The sequence below is a fragment of the Pinus tabuliformis genome, chromosome 5_2 (genome assembly GCF_031772625.1).
Source record: "Pinus tabuliformis cultivar Carrire ecotype Pingquan chromosome 5_2, CPIR1, whole genome shotgun sequence".
Classification (NCBI taxonomy): Eukaryota; Viridiplantae; Streptophyta; class Pinopsida; order Pinales; family Pinaceae; genus Pinus; species Pinus tabuliformis.
This window is the reverse complement of record NC_142306.1, coordinates 849,056,826-849,071,856: the sequence shown is the minus strand read 5'-3', so window position 1 is coordinate 849,071,856 and position 15,031 is coordinate 849,056,826. Positions and strand designations below refer to the sequence as shown.

General features: G+C 35.5%; 1 pseudogene across 1 annotated transcript; it reads left to right on the top strand.

Annotated features, from left to right (window-relative positions):
* The first annotated feature begins 11,586 nt into the window (after positions 1-11,586).
* Positions 11,587-14,735, top strand: LOC149161962 (cinnamoyl-CoA reductase 1-like; annotated as a pseudogene). Its single transcript, XR_016261452.1, has 7 exons — positions 11,587-11,813; positions 13,006-13,160; positions 13,278-13,418; positions 13,572-13,757; positions 13,841-14,003; positions 14,095-14,287; positions 14,373-14,735. The product of XR_016261452.1 is annotated as a cinnamoyl-CoA reductase 1-like (transcript).
* The last annotated feature ends 296 nt before the right edge of the window (positions 14,736-15,031 follow it).

Genomic DNA, 15,031 nt, shown 5'->3' with positions numbered 1-15,031 from the left:
GAAGAGATAAATATTGATCTGCACTGCCAAAGGAGTGTTGAAAAAAAATATATGGGATTTCCCTTTATTGATTTCAATTCCTGAGGTAGAAGAGAAGGTTTCAAGATGTCCTTGAAGGTCCTGGATTCATTGATGGTTTGGGAACCCATTAGCAGTGTGTCATCTACAAATTGTTGATGTGCATACCTTTCATTTTGAGAGCCCAAGTCAAGGCCTTTGATTTTATGCATGGAAAGAGCTTGAGAGATGGCACGCCCAAGGTCTTTAACAGCCAAAAGGAAAATATAGGGAGAGAGAGGGTCTCCTTGCCTTATACCTCTGGATGGAGTGAAAGTAGTCGATGGGGATCCATTGACCAGGATTGAAAAGAAATATTTTGTGATGAGGGACATGACCCAAGAAATCCACATCCCATGAAAACCAAAAGCAGAAAGAGTGTGAAAGATGTATTTCCAACTGATTTTGTCAAAGGATTTTGACATGTCCAGCTTGAGGATCATACCTAGCTTTTTGGTAGTACGAAGAGAATGCAACTACTCTTGGATTGGGATAATAATTTCCATGATTTGTCTCCCTTCCACGTATCTCGTTTTCTCTGGAGAAATCAATTGTGGAAGAATGGGTTTAAGTCTGTTAGCTACAATTTTTTATATAATCTTGTATATCACATTGCATAAAGAAATTGGCCAGAAGTCTGATGGGGCAACTACTTGACTGGACTTGGGCATTAGGAAAATAAAAGTGGCATCAAAGGCTAAGAGTAGAGAGGTCGAGAATCTTCAATCTTCTATGACCTGTGATATATCGTGACCAAGAATAGGCTAATAGGCTTGATAGAATTTGACCGTATATCCATTTGGGTCAGGAGCTTTGTTCCTTGGAAGTCCCATGACTACTACTTCTACTTCCTGCAAGGAGATGGATTTTAAGAGTATCACATTTTTTTCTTCAGTAATCAACCTGGGGATGTGCTACGTAATTCTTCTGATTGCAAAGGCTCTATCTCTTGTGGGATTCGTTAAGAGATGGCTAAAGTGACCTGATAGAAGATTTTTCATGTCTAAGTGATCCTCTACCCATTGATTGTTGGGTCCTCAAAGCCTATGGATTTTGTTTTGATGTCTATAGTTGATCAAAGATCTATGTAATTAGTATTGCATTCACCTTCTTTCATCCACTTAGCTCTTTACTTATGCTTTTAGAGTATTTCTTCTTAGGCCAATCTCTCTTACAACTGTTGTTGGAGGGTGCCCTCTTTTTCTTTTAATTGAGCTATGCTACCCACCAAAATTATGCTTTGTTGAATCTTCTCCATTTGGCTTTCAAGGGCTCTTTTGTACTTGAATATATCTCCAAATTATTGCTTGTTCCATTCCTTAATATTGTGCTTAATATATTTCATCCTTTGTTAAAATATATACATGACCCTTCCTTGAATGAAGGTTGATTCTGATCACCATTTTTGCATGTTGGGGAGGAAATTAGGGTGCTTGAACAAAAAGCTTTGAAGCGAAATGGCTTATTTCTTAGGGATGATGACCAGTCCAACTGTAGAGCAATGGGCCAATGGTCAGAGCCATAACTTGGGAGAATTGAAGCATCGAGCTTAAGGCATAACATTAAGAGCTCCTCAAAATTTAGGAAGTGATTGAGTCTTGGGGCGACCTAGTGATTGCCTCCTCTTTTGTTGTTCCAGGTATGAGTACCATTTGATGTTATTACATAAATTAATTTGCAAGAATCTATGAAAGAGTTGAAGGATTTTGTTGCTTCCTCTAATTTCCTTATTCCACCCTTCTTTTCCTAAAGGGTTGTTATTAGATTGAAATTACCAGCAACAATCTAGGGGTTTTTCCTAACTAGCCCATGCATAGAATGAAGGTTTAAAATGAAGGGTTTCTTGTCATAAGGGAGGGTCGGCCCATAAATTTTTGAGAGGAAGCTAAACTGGGAAGAACCTACCAATTGGAAAAGCAATGTGAGAATCCTAGGAAGGGAGAACGATTCATAAATAGAAACTGTGGAAGGATTCCATAGAAAGGGTTAAACCTCTCGAAAATCTTATTAAACATCGTGACAGGAATTCACAGTTTCTCCATATTGAGGGAATGCTCAGCGAAAGGGAATGTTGAGAGAATTTGGTTTCTTGAAGAAAAAGAATGTTAGGATGATTCATGAAAAATACATTTTTGAGGATGCAGTGTTTATATTTCATGTTTAATCCCCTTACATTCCACGATAACATCTTGATCATTGCGAAGAAGGTTGGGAGGGAAAGAGTGTTGTCAAATTTGTCACCCTTCCCGAGTTAACTAGAAATTCTCCCAGATCTTGTAGCAGTTGACTGTTGGATTTTTGTCCTTTTTTCTTTGGTTCTTTCATGTTCGGTGGGAGTTCCTGTGTGGAATTCCTCTTTATCCCTTGCAGTGAGAAGGATGTTGAAGGGGAAGAGATAATACCTGGCTTATTGGCTTGTTGCAGGATCACATCTTGGTGCCGAAGATAAGCATGAGCTACTAGCTAGATTTGGTCCTCAGGAATCATAGCAGGGTCTTTTTGTTGCCACTCCTCAACTATCTGTTGCAAGTCCATTTCTTGTAGCTCTGGATCTTGTAGGTCCTCTTCCTTCATCAAGGACAGATACTCCCCTACGAGATCGATAGAATTTTAAGGCAAGTTTGAAGTCTCCATGGTTTCCTTTTTCTTTTCTGGCTAAACTTATTCTATGTTGCTTATAACTTGAGCCGCCTTTGGTTCCTCTTTTTCATCCAATTGCAGAACTAAGAATTTATTTTTGTTCTGCACATTTGAAGGGTTCAAAGAATCACCCTTTCTCTTAGTAGTCTGCTTCTGCCCAAATAATATTTTGAATCCCTCCCCTCCTGGCTTTGAATTCACGTTGGCTTGATTCGCCTCCTAGGTCGTTGGTTTCTTAGGGAAATCTTTGAGGAGATGGTCGTGATCATGGCAGTGCATGCATCTGAATGGAATTTTCTTGTAGTTTATCGATTGTTCCCAGATATCATCTTCACAGCTGAGTTGAATGTTGGCAGGGAGGGGTTTCGTGAGATCCATATAGATGCACAATCTTGCATAGGAAGTATATCTTCCTACCTTCATTATGTCTAAGAGCATAACAAACTCTCCCAACTTGTTTCCAATGTGGGCTAAGATTTTTGGGTCCTAGTATTCCTGAGGTAGGGAATATAATCTAATCCATACTAGAAGATTGGAGAAGTCTTCCTTCTCCAGATTGAATTTTGGAACCCATGGTTTGATGAAGAGACCGACAAAGTTCATGAAATAGGGTCCTCCCTGTAGAATATTGTCCCTATCTTCAATGTTGTTAAATATTACTGTGAAAAAACCCCGTGAGCCTAATTTCAGTTTTGCATCTCCCTTAATGGTCCAATTTCTCCTTAGCTAGTTGAGCAGAGTTTTTTTTGTTGGCCAGGGGCTGATGAATTTGCAGATCAACGCTCTTTCCTTCATCCTTTCAATGGTGGATCCTAATTTTTCCACTAGGATCTCAAGAAGAGGGACTTCCTGAGCTTGCGGCCGATAGGGACCCGAATTTTGGCTTGATTTGGCAGGTGAATCCTGCATTGGAGCGACTGTTGGTTTGTGGCTAGAGCTTGACGATGATGTTGGCTTGGCTTGCTGAGAATGCATGCGAGTGTCAATTCACAGTGGTTGTTGGCTAGAGTGATTGGCAGTCACTGAATTGTAAGAGGGGTCGTCATTGCCCCAAAGGGGTGTCATATGAGCTGACACAAAGGTTGCAGAAGCTTCATATCAGTGCAAGTTGAAGAAACCCTAATAGAAAAATCAAGTTATAGTTAAATGCAAATATGAAATTTAAATAAGTTATAGTTAAGTATGATATTAAAATCAAGTTATAACTGAATACAAAGATGGAAAATATATTACAAATATTTGATTAGTTATTAATATAAAATTGTTATTATAATAAAGAATATTTGTAATATTTTAAAATGTATGAAAATATTAATAAAAAAAATTTGGTATAGAAATTTTAGAATATTATTTATTTATAGATTATTTTTTTAAAATTTTCCATATCAATTCATTTATTATTTTAGATTTTTGTAAAACAACCATTATGATATATGTTATAGTTTTTTAAATTTGATGTAATAGATTTTATGTCACACTTTTCCTTAAGTTTGGTTCCATACACCTTAGTCTTTGAAATACTTTGTGATGAGCACCTAGCACGAGTTCAATTGTGTTGTGGTCTTTATAAACTTGGGAACAATGTGCTCCATATTTCACTTCAAAAATGCCTGGATGTGATACCTCACTCTAAATATTTTAGGTGTTATATGTCACAAAATTCACCCATTAAGTTAGTAATCTCTACACATTTCTACCTAATTCTAAACAATAATTTGAAAAATATACCCATAAAACTTCCCAAACATAAAATAATTAAACTACACCACGATTTCTCCTAAACACACCTAAACCCCACCATTTCTCCCATACACATATACCCATCTAATTTCTCCTAAACACACCTAAACCCCCACCATTTCTCCCATACACATATACCCATCTAATCTTGTAGTTGAAAAAAATTCAATGTACACAACTTTGAACATTTTCAAATGTGAACATTCAATGAATACAAACGATTTTGACCGTTGGAGAACGTTTAACATAGGATTTTCACATGTGGATTTTCGCAAGCCATGCGACAATCAATCCATCTTCGAGTAATGAAAATCATTATCAACCACAACCATTCCTCGTAGATGATAACTTTTAAATTTATGTTGACTTTTATTTGGCTCTGCAATTTCTCGTTCATGCATGAGTAAGTTATCATTTCATAATTTCTAATCTTAGGTTTAGTTGTTATTTAAATTATGGTGTTTAAATTAATTTAATATTTTTATTATTTTAAATTTTAAAAATATATAATTTTAATTAATTATAATATTTGATTTAATAAAATAAAATAAATAATTATTTTATATATATAATTTATTTATTTATTTTTTTTGAAAAGGAAAATTTCAATTCGGAGCATGTTTAGATAACGTTTATTTTCAATTAATAAAAATTATTATTAATTATTTTTATAAATATTAATTTTTAATATTTTATTTTCTTTAGGGGTGCTTTGTACATTTGAGTATTGGTAAAAAGAAAAATTGTAAAAGTGTTACAATCAGCTATGTCTGGTTGAAAGATTGCCACAAGAATAGGAAAGGGGCTTGCTGGTGGGGGATTCGTCATATTTTTCATGGCTGATACTAGAAAAATGTTTCTCCACATTTTTTTTAATGAATTTTTCTCCTGTTTTTCTAAAAAAGATTTTTGGACATCAACAAATTTTTCTGAAGTTGATTTTTCGACTTCACGTGTAAAAGAGTTGTTCAAAAATACTTAAAAATAAATGTTTCTTGAGGAAAAATAAAAAACAAATAAAAAAAACTTTTGAAGTATTTTTCAAAAAGAAAATTTCTTGGTAAAACAAAAAACCATACATAAAAAAATATATTATTTTTATTTTCATTTTTATTTAGTTTTTTTCCTTTTTTAGAGAAAGATTCTTTGGCGAAAATCACATGGAATCTCATTTGTCGACGCGTTTCGAACCAACTAGTGTGGTTCATCGTCAGGACAAGTTGAAGAAATAGATCTAGCTCATCATGCTTAAATAGTCTGAGCGTAGCCTCCAACAGCTATCTTCCCTAAAGGCTAGTTTTTTCTTTTCATCCCGTTAATAAATAGTTTTAATTTTTAAAATAAAATTTTGACGTACTATTCTTTATTGTTTTTGAGTAATTTCACTTAAAAATTTAAAACTTATTGGTTTATTTAGTAATTTCACTTAAAAGTTTAAAACTTATTGGTTTATTAGTTTAAAACTTATTGGTTTATTGTTTTTGAATAATTTCACTTAAAGATTTAAAACTTATAAGTTTAATATTAATTAAATTTTAAAATAATCAATTTAAATTAATAAATTAATATTCTAAGATTTTATTTTATTTCTATATATATATATATATAAACTTAAAGTTAAAATTTTTTTATTTTATTTATAAATTTAAATTATATATATATATAGATTTCACTTTTATATTTTAAAATTACAGATCTCTACTATATGCATTAGGTCAGGTTCCCTTAAAATTTGATCTACTCCATGACGTCGGATTCCATTAAAAATTGACCAACTCCCATGTGCAAAGTGCCCAATCTCATAATCCCACATGAATAACTCGTCTACAGAGTCGACAATTTCGCTCAGATATTATTTCTGGTCATTTTCTTTTCTTATAAAAATCTAATTGTGGTACTGTTTGAAAAAAAATTAAAGATAAAAATGGATTAGCCTTATTAAAAAACTCATGAGACTCAAAATCTTGAACTTTGAAAACTGTAATTCTTTAAAAATTTCACTACGTTTTATCGAAATCATGTCACAATTTTACGTTTTATCGAAATCATGTCACAATTTTTCATTTTTTAAGTAAGGATAGAACGTTTGGACTCTGCAAGAGTCTAACCTTTTTAAAATCGTGTGTATGTACCCTGAGGACCTTTAATGCTTTGCTGGTTGGTCATCGGTTCAACACTTTCTATGGGAAAAATTGGCGAGAGACTTAACTTGTCAGTAACAACATTAATTTTCGTTACAGTCGACAAAATTCTTCACCTGCCCTTGCCTTTCATTTTCTCTCTCTTTAACTAGGCCTACGTGGTTACTGTCATTATCAACATTACTTTTCGTTACCGTCACCTGCCCTTCCATTTCATTTCTTCTCCCCTCTCTTCAACCAGGCATATAAAGCGTACACTTGTTTTGAGTTTCCATGATGCATTGAGCCACATATCTGTGAAGTTGCTCATCTCGGAGTTGCAGGCTGCAACTTTTGGCCCAAAGCATGATATCAGATCAAACTGTAAAATATAGCTACTAACAGCCCAAAGATCATCAATACCGAATATTTCACAAACAGAACTTAATATGATCGTTTAAGATGACATACTTTGATTAACAGCGGAAGATGTAATGGCTGCCATCTTCTGTCTTCTTCTCAGAATTCGGTTTCTCTCCTCTTGCCCTCACTTCCTTTATGTGTTTCTTGATGAAGAAGAATACAACTCTTGTGTGGGAGAGAGAGGACCCAATTCTTTATATATTATTTAACTCTAATCTGGTACGTCCATCATATACCAATTCAACGCTTAAGATCTAATGCTTTAGATTAGAAACTACTTTAAGATAAGATCTAAATGCTTTAAGATTAGATCGGGTCACATTAAGATTAGAAACTGCTTTAACTTTAAAAGCATTTGCTGTTTCCAATAGCAGATTTCTAACATTCTCCCACTTGACCCGACTATTCATAATATTAAGTGTTGAACATCATACTATGATAAATTGCTGAGAGTTATGGCGGTTGTGCACTATTAATTCAATGCATTCCCTTCCATATACTACAATACCAGCAATCCATCAATTCATACTCATAATTTATATAAAACAGCATAATGGTCCACATAATGTCTTATATCATAATGATTAAACATAATATCTTTATAAGACTCTTTCTTGTTTAAAATTACATAAAATGCGTACTACTACATTAAAACAAGAGACACATAATTGTATATCAGAAACACATAAAAGAGCTCAGAATGTCACACATCAATTATTATTAATACAACCAAGACCCATTCTTTGAACATGTTCCTTAAATTGTTTTGGTTGTAACCCTTTCGTCAAAGGGTCTGCAATCATAAGTTCTGTCCTGATGTGCATGATTGACACTCTTTGTTTCTGAACCTCATCTTTCACAACAAGATACTTCAGATCTATGTGTTTGGCACCTTTAGAGTACTTGTCGTTCTTTGAGAAAAACACTGCTGCAGAGTTATCACAATAAATTTTCAACGGCTTGCTAATGGTGTCGACAACCGCAAGTCCTGAAATAAAGTTCCGCAACCATAATGCATGAATTGTGGCTTCAAAACATGCCACAAATTCTGCCTCCATAGTGGATGAAGCAACGATAGTCTGTTTCGCACTTTTCCATGATATGGCGCCTTGAGCAAACATAAACAGGTAACCAAAAGTCGATTTTCTAGTATCGATGCATCCAGCAAAATCTGAATCGCTATATCCAATCACCTCTGATTCATTGGATCTTCTATACATGAGCATGTAATCTTTCGTGCCTTGTAAGTACCTCAAAACTTTCTTTGCAGCTTGCCAATGTTCCCTTCCTGGATTACTTTGATACCTCCCTAACATACCGACCGCAAAGCTGATATCCGGTCTAGTACAGGTTTGAGCATACATTAGGCTACCAACAACAGATGCATATGGAATTGATTCAATTTCCTTTCGTTCAACATCATTCTTAGGACATTGCATGAGATTGAATTTATCACCTTTCTGTACAGGAACTATTCCAGGTGAACACTTACTCATTCCAAATCTCTCTAGAATCCTTTCGACATATCCTTTCTGAGACAATCCCAATATTCCTTGTGATCGATCACGGAATATTTCTATTCCAATCACATAGGATGCCTCTCCCATATCTTTCATTTCAAAGTTCGTTGAGAGAAATTCCTTAGTCTCATGCAATATACTTAAATTATTTGCAGCAAGCAAGATGTCATCAACATAAAGGACCAGAAAAATAAACTTGCTCCCACTGATATTTTGGTATATACAGTGATCAACCGTATTTTCCTTAAAACCAAAAGATGTAATAATGGTATTGAACTTAATATACCATTGCCGGGATGCTTGTTTAAGCCCATATATTGACTTCGTAAGTTTACACACCAATTGTTCTTTACCTTCTACAGAAAAACCCTCAGGTTGATCCATATAAACATCCTCATCAGGATCTCCATTCAGAAAGGCTTTTTTCACATCCATTTGATGTAACTCCAAATCATAATGAGCTACTAATGCCATTATTATTCTTAGTGAGTCCTTTTTCGAAACAGGAGAAAATGTCTCTTTGTAATCAACACCATCTTTCTGAGTGTAACCCTTAGCAACAGTCTAGCTTTATACCGTTCGATATTACCACTAGAGTCGTGTTTGGTTTTAAAAACCCATTTGCATCCGACTCTTTTACAGCCATGTGGTAACTCAACGAGATCCCAAACTTCATTATGTTGCATGGATTTCATTTCTTCTTTCATGGCATTAATCCATTCCTTTGACTCTTTACTTTCTACAGCATGTGAAAACGAAACTGGATCCTTATTGATTCCAATATCATAATCTGATTCTTGCATATAAACCACATAATCATCAGAAATAGCTGACCTACGATTTCTTTGAGGTCTTCTTAATGCTACTTGTTGTGGTTCATGCATATCAGTATTATGTAAGTCATTTCCTTCAGGAAGTACTTCTTCATTTATATGTTGTTCATTATCATCATGCTGTTCTACAACAGCTGGAACAACATTTGGAGTAATAGTAGATGGAGGAACTATTCTAGGCAATGTAACATTTACCCTTGTTTCCTTTATTTCTACTATTTCTCTTCTAGTACTCTCACTGACTTCACCATTCTCAATGAATCTTGCATTACCAGTTTCTATAATTCTTGGACTATGATTAGGACAGTAAAACACATACCCTTTAGATTTCTCAGGGTATCCTAAAAAATACCCACTGATCGTCCGAGAATCTAATTTCTTTTCATGTGGATTATAAATTCTCGCTTCCGCTGGACAACCCCAAACATGCAGGTGTCTTAAGCTAGGTTTCCTGTTAGTCCATAACTCAAAAGGAGTCTTTTGAACAGCTTTACTAGGAACCCTATTCAATAAATAGTTAGCGGTTTTGAGAGCATACGACCACAAATTCTTAGGTAGTGTAGAATCTGACATCATACTCCTAATCATATCCATTAACGTCCTATTGCGCCTTTCTGCTACACCATTTTGTTGTGGTGTACCTGGCATTGTGTATTGCGCACATATGCCATGACTTTCGAGGAATTTTGCAAATGGACCTGGACACTGGCCTGACTCATTATATTTACCATAATATTCACCACCTCTATCAGACCTTATGATTTTCACCTTTTTATCTAATTGCCTCTCAACCTCCTTTACAAACGTCTCAAGGACATTCACAGATTGAGATTTTTCATGAAGCAAATAGACATAACCATAACGGGAAAAATCGTCAATGAAAGTGATGAAATACTTTTCTCCATTAAAGGCTGGAGTGTCCATCGGTCTGCAAATATCAGTGTGTATTATTTCAAGAAGCTGGCTGCTTCTAGTGGCTCCTTTCTTATTATGTTTGGTTTGTTTACCTTTAATACAATCCACACATAATTCTAGATCACTAAAGTCCAAATTTGACAAAATTTCATTACTTACTAATCTCATCATTCTTTCTTTGGATATATGACCTAGTCGTTTATGCCACAAGAAAGCAGAATTTTCATTCAACCTGCTACGTTTACATCCAACATTATTTACTACATTCAACAAGGAATTCGCATAAGTGTCATTCAGTTTCAATTTATATAAACCATCAATTAGAATACCAGAACCAACATTATCAGTATTCTTATATAAATCAAAACAGCCAGATCCAATCATACATCTAAAACCAGAAATATCCAATTTACTTGCGGAAATAAGGTTTCTAGATAATGAAGGTACATAAAGGGTACTGTATAAGTCTAATACATATTCACTTTCTAGAATTAGACGATAAGTCCCAATGCCTTCAATTGAAGATTTCATTCCGTTTCCCATAAAGAGAAAACGACCTTCATTTGGATTTATGGTTCGGATCGTAAGAAATCCCTGCATATTGTTGGAAACATGAGTTGTAGCACAAGTATCAAGCCACCATGTATTAATAGGAACTTCAACTAAATTTGATTCAAAACATACGAAAGATAGATAACCTGCAAATCAAAAATGAAATAACTATAAGCTCATAACTAACGCGATTCAGATGTAAACATAATAGTATAATATAGCACTCCTTTGGGTAGATACTATCTTGTACTTAACATAATTAAATACCAAAACATAAGTAGGTAATAAATATATTCAATTAAATAGAACTGACATCTTTGGATGATCAATATTTATTTAATCAAAATATCTATCAAACCTCATCATGTCAACTAGTTATAGAACAAGACTTTCCTTTGGGTAAGTTCTCAGGTTCTATCATTAGTGACGCCAGTTTTTAATTGGTATTATTATAACTGGTAATTTCTATCAATAATCATTATGTCACTTATGCACTAAATGATTATTCTGATTTTGACCACTTTGGTGATTAACAAAATCATAAATCTCATGTGCATAAATAATTTATAACACATACCTTATGCAAAACAACATTCTGATTTTGACCACTTTGGTGATTAACAAAATCATAAATCTCATGTGCATAAATAATTTATAACACATACCTTATGCAAAACAATCAGTCATAGAGCAATTACTTTTATGCCCAAATTTCAAACGTCAATCGAAACTGTAACTTTCCTACAGGAGTTCTACTCAACTTTTGCAAGCGAGGAAATTTTAGTAATGAACAGGCCACGCTTCCCAGTCATACGGCGTACACAGTTGCCCTGTGATCCCCTTTCTCAAAATGTTTCTGACCAATCCCATATCTCAGGTCTAATCCCATATTGGAAAGCTTCAAAAAACGCGCAAGCGAGTGTCAATTTTGAAGCTTTACCGTATAGGCATCGTATACGATTCGGACGTTTCGTATTTGGGATTTTCGCCCTTTGTCCACGCAAAGATTCAGCGTTTCAATTTCAATTGGGCGTTACATTTTAAAATTGGAATCGACACGGTTTGTTTCAAAGCCATCACAATAATATTAATCATAAACCAAGAATAGCATCCATGACATGCGTGAAGAGTAGCATGTAAAGAAACCCAAAATTATTTTATTTAGGAGGGAAGATCCTAGAAGCTTATGACATAACTTTCGAAACAAGCATATACTGATCAGTCATTGTGGCTTTCGAGCATTCACCAAACAATAATGAAGGAAATGGAGTATGGGGTTTTATGTGCATGCATCTTTAATGGAACCGGACAGGCTATATAGCGAAGTGAACCACAGAAACGGTTAGCCATCGGGATTCATAATTTTGTGGGATTTGGAGTCGTATTTTAATACGCGCCCCTATTGTTCTTATAATAATTATAGCGATGACCTTGATTTGTATAAGTGCCAGTCGTAAGTCTCTTGGTCAAAAGAAAATTTCAACACGTTACAGCCACTAAATAGCGGCCTAATATCTTCGAGAAGTGAAATGGGTTCATTCGAAAACCTAGAGGTAAGCTCTTAACCCCTTTTGTGAAGCATGCACAGGACTTGGTTAACAACGAAAGGATGCATACAGGGGTCAATAGGCGCATAGTCAAAGGACTCATGAATGCGTGATCATTTCATGAAACCCCCACAGTTTCCCGAAGGCTCAATCACATGAGTAAATTACAGAACAGATCAATTGCAATCATAGGAAATATTCAGTTATTGATTGGTGGCTCTCATACCAAATGTAAAATATAGCTACTAACAGCCCAAAGATCATCAATACCGAATATTTCACAAACAGAACTTAATATGATCGTTTAAGATGACATACCTTGATTAACAGCGGAAGATGTAATGGCTGCCATCTTCTGTCTTCTGTCTTCTGTCTTCTTCTCAGAATTCGGTTTCTCTCCTCTTGCCCTCACTTCCTTTATGTGTTTCTTGATGAAGAAGAATACAACTCTTGTGTGGGAGAGAGAGGACCCAATTCTTTATATATTATTTAACTCTAATCTGGTACGTCCATCATATACCAATTCAACGCTTAAGATCTAATGCTTTAGATTAGAAACTGCTTTAAGATAAGATCTAAATGCTTTAAGATTAGATCGGGTCACATTAAGATTAGAAACTGCTTTAACGTTAAAAGCATTTGTTGTTTCCAATAGCAGATTTCTAACACAAACGACGAAGAGTAAGCAAACGGATCAAACAGTTTGCGTTACTGGAGCAGCGGGTTTCATTGCCTCATGGCTTGTCAAGATGCTCCTCATCAGAGGTTACACTGTCAGAGCAGCAGTTCGGACCAACCCAGCTGGTATATCCACTGATTACTAGCATTCTTGCCACATGATTTATTTTAATTATTTGGTTTAACATTAGACTGGACCTATGTAGGTGGAACTAGGGTTTCTAAGGGGATTTGGGGATTGCAGATGATAGTATGAGCATCTGAGAGAGTTGGAAGGAGCAAAAGAGAGGCTTCATCTTGTGAAAGCTGATATTCTCCATTACCAGAGCTTACTCACAGTCATCAGAGGTTGCCACGGTGTCTCACATGGCTTCAGTTCTCAATGATGACCCTGTAATTACTTCATTAATTCATCACTTCTTTCAACTCTATTTGTATTTCCAATTCCATGCATCTATTTGGAGCTTAAAATCACATTAATAAACCATGGACCATTCTGATAATTTTAGATCTTGGTAAGCATTGCTTTTTTAATGTTGAATGTAGGAGCAAGTGATAGAACCAGCGGTGGAAGGGACGAGGAATGTGATGGAGGTGTGCGCAGAAACTGGGGTGAAGCGCATTGTTTTTACTTCTTCCATCGGCGCAGTTTACATGAATCCTCACAGAGACCCGCTCGCGATTGTCCATGATGACTGCTGGAGCGATCTGGCCTACTGCGTACAAACCAAGGTTTTATTTAACGACCAAATATTAAGATAGAGGTAATGCAAATCATAGACTAATAATTGTTTGGCCTGACTCATGCATTATAGAATTGGTATTGCTATGCAAAAACCTTGGCAGAGAAATCTGCATGGGATATTGCTACGAGAAGGAATTTAGAGCTTGCAGTGATAAATCCAGGCCTGGCCTTAGGTCCTTTGTTGCAGCCCGCCATGAACCCCAGCACTGCACATGTTATGAAATACTTGACAGGTGGATAATGTTTACATATGTGTTATAGTTGATTCGTTGGAAATATAGTTGATGGATTAATGATTTAATTCATAGTTATGAATCTTATCAGGGTCAGCGAAGACGTACGCCAACTTAACACAGGTATACGTGGACGTGAGGGACGTGGCAGAGGCTCACATTTTAGTTTACGAAACACCCTCTGCCACTGGGCAAAGATATCTGTGCGCAGAATGCAGCCTCCATAGGGGAGACCTGGTCCAAATGTTGGCCAACCTGTGTCCTCGTTATCCCCTCCCTACGAAGTAAGCGCTCACTAAACCCTCGCATTATAAATATATTCATGTCGATGTAGATATATGATAAATCGAGTTAACTGCGTGCACGCAGGTGTTCAGATGAGATAAATCTGAGGGCCCAGTCGTTCAAGTTTTCGAATCAGAAGCTGAAGGATTTGGGTCTCTCATTTAGGCCTATAAACCAGTGTATGACTGAAACCGTGGCCAGCTTACACGACAAGGGTTTCCTTCAACACCTCCCTCCAGCTTGGGCTGACAGGGGTGGCAGCCAATCCATATTGGCGAGGATGTGACAAGGGTGGCAGCCAATCAATACTATCTCTGTGATAGCTACTGTATCTCTACTCTCTTTTCTGAGAATGTCTTTACCACGATGTCATTACCAGTGTACTATTTCTGTGATACCTACTATATGTAAAATCATTTTTTATTAATGATAATGCTGTTTTTATTATTTTATATTATTTCAATTAATCGAATTTTTCATATTTTTCATATTTTATTAAGTATTTATGGTATGGGTGATTGTCAGGTTTAGTAAAAAAGTGGAATTAATAATAGTTAAATAAAAAGTATAGTATTTATCTTTTACTTCTAAGTCTTGGTTTTTGGCCAAAGTTAGCCAAAGTTTCTTAATGTCATCTATCCCAAGATTAAGTTTGGGAATGTCATCCATCTCAAGATTAAATCTTTTTAGGCCAAAAGAGTTTTGGGATGAGTGATTTTATGGGAAACTTTGGTTATAGCTAG